The sequence below is a fragment of the Salmo trutta genome, chromosome 3, assembly GCF_901001165.1.
Source record: "Salmo trutta chromosome 3, fSalTru1.1, whole genome shotgun sequence".
NCBI classification, from domain to species: domain Eukaryota; kingdom Metazoa; phylum Chordata; class Actinopteri; order Salmoniformes; family Salmonidae; genus Salmo; species Salmo trutta.
In genome coordinates, this window is record NC_042959.1 from 23,141,977 (window position 1) to 23,146,830 (window position 4,854).

Below are 4,854 nucleotides of genomic sequence, written 5' to 3' on the forward strand. Positions count from 1 at the left end.
TTAACTATTGAGGCCTAAATCAGATCACTGTGAGGTACAGTTACCCGCTGCCTCTTATCGCCACTGCGATTGAGTCAATGCACGGGGCGCGCTTCTTCATGAAACTAGATCTCAGGAGCGCTTACAACCTGGTGCGTATCCGGGAGGGAGATGAGTGGAAGACGGCGTTCAGTACGACCTCAGGGCATTATGAGTACCTCGTCATGCCGTACGGGTTGATGAATGCTCCATCAGTCTTCCAAGCCTTTGTAGACAAGATTTTCAGGGACCTGCACGGGCAGGGTGTAGTGGTGTATATGGATGACATTCTGATATACTCCGCTACACGCGCCGAGCATGTGTCCCTGGTAAGCAGGGTGCTGGGTCGACTGTTGGAGCATAACCTGTACGTCAAGGCTGAGAAATGCCTGTTCTTCCAACTTTCCGTCTCCTTCCTAGGGTATCGCATTTCCACCTCAGGGGTGGAGATGTAGAGTGACCGCATTTCAGCCGTGCGTAATTGGCCGACTCCCACCACGGTAAAGGAGGTGCAGCTGTTTCTAGGGTTTGCCAATTACTACCGGAGGTTTATCCAGGGTTTTGGTCAGGTAGTGGCTCCCATTACCTCACTGCTGAATGGAGGACCGGTACGTTTGCAGTGGTCGGCTGAGGCGGACAGGGCATTTGGTCACCTGAGGGCTCTGTTTACCTCGGCTCCCGTGCTGGCCCATCTGGATCCCTCTTTGGCGTTCATAGCGGAGGCGGGCGTGTCCGCGGCTGGAATAGGAGCCGTGCTCTCTCAGCGCTCGGGTACGCCACCGAAGCTCCGCCCCTGTGCCTTCTTCTCGAGGAAGCTCAGCCCGGCGGAGCGAAACTATGAAGTGGGGGACCGGGAGCTGTTGGCTGTTGTCAAGGCCTTGAAGGCGTGGAGGCATTGGCTTGAGGGGGCTAAACACCCTTTTCTCATCTGGACTGACCACCGTAATCTGGAGTACATCTGGGCGGCAAGGAGACTGAAACCTCGCCAGGCAAGGTGGGCCATGTTTTTCACCCGTTTTGTTTTCACTCTTTCTTACAGACCAGGTTCCCAGAACGTGAAAGCAGACGCACTGTCCCGGCTGTATGACACAGAGGAGCGGCCCAGAATGACAATGCCCCCGTGCACAAAGCGAGGTCCATACAGAAATAGTTTGACGAAATCGGTGTGAAAGAACTTGACTGGCCTGCACAGAGCCCTGACATCAACCCCATTGAACACCTTTAGAATGAATTGGAACGCCGACTGCGAGCCAGGCCTAATCGCCCAACATCAGTGCTGAACTCACTAATGCTCTCGTGGCTGAATGTACGCAAGTCCCAGCAGCAATGTTCCAACATCTAGTGGAAAAAGCCTTACCGTAAAAATGGAGGCTGTTACAGCAGCAAAGGGGGGACCAACTCCATATTAATGCCCATGATTTTGAAAGGAGATGTTAGACGAGCAGGTGTTCACATACTTTTGGTCACTAAACTCAATTGTACACACACTCCTATTTCTGCACAGGCCTTGTTCTCAGGGTGTAACTGACCTCTCATTTGCTATATCACTTCTTAGAACTATTATGAAACTATATTCACAGCATTTGAGGAATTCGATGCAAATGCATTTAAAGTTCAAAAGGGCCATGCATGATATATCAAAGGACATGATCTGGTCTGTGAATTAACCCATTCAAACCACACATGCTTGACCATTTCTGTAAGTGGTATTTTAAGTGAACAGTATTCAATGGAGACATCATTATTTAAGGATTGTTAAGATATTTTGGACTGACAAATACCTACAACTCATAAATGCTACTTTGTTTTTCCCTTCCTAGGGAGATCTACTCGTTCAGAGAAAAGCTGCAGGTGCCTCACAAATGAGTTTCCTTTAAATCCTTTAAATTCCTTTAAAGTGCAGAAGGTGATTCAATCAGCTGTGTTGTCCTGAAGACCTGACCAATTATCTGATATACACCACATTATCTACTGTATATAAACGTGAATCAAACTATTTTACTCTCCATCAGTACTCAATTACATCCAACAGTCTCATGAATCATTTGCATGTTCTATTTAACTGAAATGGTTTAGGATCATTGCAAGTAAGCTAATCTACCACACCTACACTGGTGTATTTTACATTTAGTTATACAGCGACATTTGCAGTCCTTAAAATCCTCAAACAAGGATTTGATTAGAAGGATGAAAACATCCCCAAGTTTTGTCTGAAGAGTTACATTTGACATTTTAGTCATATAGCAGACACTCTTATCCAGAGTGACTTACAGTTAAGAGTTAAAGTATAGTTTATGTAAACCCGCTTAAGTAAATCATTCCTATTTGGTTAAACCCATTGGCTCCACTTTAAATTCTCCAAAGTTTTGACAAACCATTTGGAGATAACCTATCTAAAAGTACTCAAATATTGATAGCTGTACATGGGAAAATAAGAGAATAAAAAAGTTAATTCACCAAGGATGACTCGGACACCAGTTTTGGATACCACAGGTCTGGGATCCAGGTATTTCCTATCTTATGACATAGATTCAAACTTTTGATAACAAGTGTGAAGAAGATAATCCATCCCCTGAGCAAAAGCCATTACAATCCCCAAAGTCTAGCTCAGATAGCTGTGCTGCTAACTGAAATAGATTGGGAGAGGAGCCTTTATCGCACTAGATAATTCCAATGTGTTGTTAGCTCAACTTCCATTTGGTGGTAATCTTGCCTCCAGTTAATGGCTGACCCTTTCTAATACCTTACAAAAAACATGATTTTATCTATTATAGTACAGTATTTTCAATCAATACATGGCCAACATATTCACATGCACACCTTTGGGACATTCAGGTAGGTTTTAGCAGTGGTTGAATCGAATGGGATTTTTATTTTTTTTATTTCACCTTTATTTAACCAGGTAGTTTAGTTGAGAACAAGTTCTCATTTGCAACTGCGACCTGGCCAAAATAAAGCATAGCAATTCGACACATACAACAACATAGAGTTACACATGGAATAAACAAAAACATACAGTCAATAATACAGTAGGAAAAAAAAGATAGAAAAAAGTCTATATACAGTGAGTGCAAATGAGGTAAGATAAGGGAGATAAGGCAATAAATAGGCCATGGTGTAATTACAATATAGCAATTAAACACTGGAATGGTAGATGTGCAGAAGATGAATGTGCAAGTAGAGATACTAGGGTGCAAAGGAGCAAGATAAATAAAATAAATACATTAAGGGGATGAGGTAGATAGATGGGCTGTTTACAGATGGGCTATGTACAGGTGCAGTGATCTGTGAGCTGCTCTGACAGCTGGTGCTTAAAGCTAGTGAGGGAGATATGAGTCTCCAGCTTCAGTGATTTTGCAGTTCGTTCCAGTCATTGGCAGCAGAGAGCTGGAAGGAAAGGCGACCAAAGGAGGAATTGGCTTTGGGGGTGACCAGTGAGATATACCTGCTGGAGTGTGTGCTACGAGTGGGTGCTGCTATGGTGACCAGTGAGCTGAGATAAGGCGGGGCTTTACCTAGAAAATACTTATCGATGACCTGTAGCCAGTGTGTTTGGCGACGAGGATGAAGCGAGGGCCAACCAACGAGAGTGTACAGATCACAGTGGTGGGTAGTGTATGGGGCTTTGGTGCCAAAACAGATGGCACTGTGAAAGACTGCATCCAATTAGTTGAATAGAGTGTTGGAGGCTATTTTATAGATGACATCGCCAAAGTCGAGGATCGGTAGGATGGTCAGTTTTACGAGGGTATGTTTGGCAGCATGAGTGAAGGATGCGTTGTTGCGAAATAGGAAGCCGATTCTAGATTTAATTTTGGATTGGAGATACTTAATGTGAGTCTGGAAGGAGAGTTTACAGTCTAACCAGACACCTAGGTATTTGTAGTTGTCCACGTATTCTAAGTCAGAGCCGTCCAGAGTAGTGATGCTGGACGGGCAGGCAGGTGCGGGCAGTGATCAATTGAATAGCATGCATTTAGTTAGCCTTCCCTGTAGCTCAGTTGGTAGAGCATGGTGTTTACAACACCAGGGTTGTGGGTTCGATTTCCACGGGGGGCCAGCACAGAAAAAAAATGTATGATATGTATGAAATTGTATGAAATGTATGCATTCACTACTGTAAGTCGCTCTGGATAAGAGCGTCTGCTAAAATGTAAATGTAGTTTTACTTGTATTTAAGAGCAGTTGGAGGCCACGGAAGGAGTGTTGTATGGTATTGAAGCTCGTCTGGAGGTTAGTTAACACAGTGTCCAAAGAAGTGCCAGAAGTATTCAGAATGGTGTCGTCTGCGTAGAGGTGGATCAGAGAATCACCAGCAGCAAGAGCGACATCATTGATGTATACAGAGAAGAGAGTCAGCCCGAGAATTGAACCCTGTGGCCCCCCCATAGAGACTACCAGAGGCCCGGACAACAGGCCATCCGATTTGACACACTGAACTCTATCAGAGAAGTAGTTGGTAAACCAGGCGAGGCAATCAATTGAGAAACCAAGGCTGTCGAGTCTGCCAATAAGAATGTGGTGATTGACAGAGTCGAAAGCCTTGGCCAGGTCGATGAATACGGCTGCACAGTAATGTCTCTTATCGATGGCGGTTATGATGTCGTTTAGGACCTAGGCAAAGGGTTCACTACTTTAGGATTGGGGACAGAACACTGGGAATAGAAAATATTTTAGTTAAACATAAACATTTTGGAAAAGCTATAGTTATTTTTTTGGGGTACAGTTTCCCTGTCTTCAAAATTCACACAGGTTCTTGTAGTTGCACATCCAACTCAGTAGATGGCAGTGGTCCATGTTTTGCAACGTTTGAATCAACGCATCGAATTTAGAGGA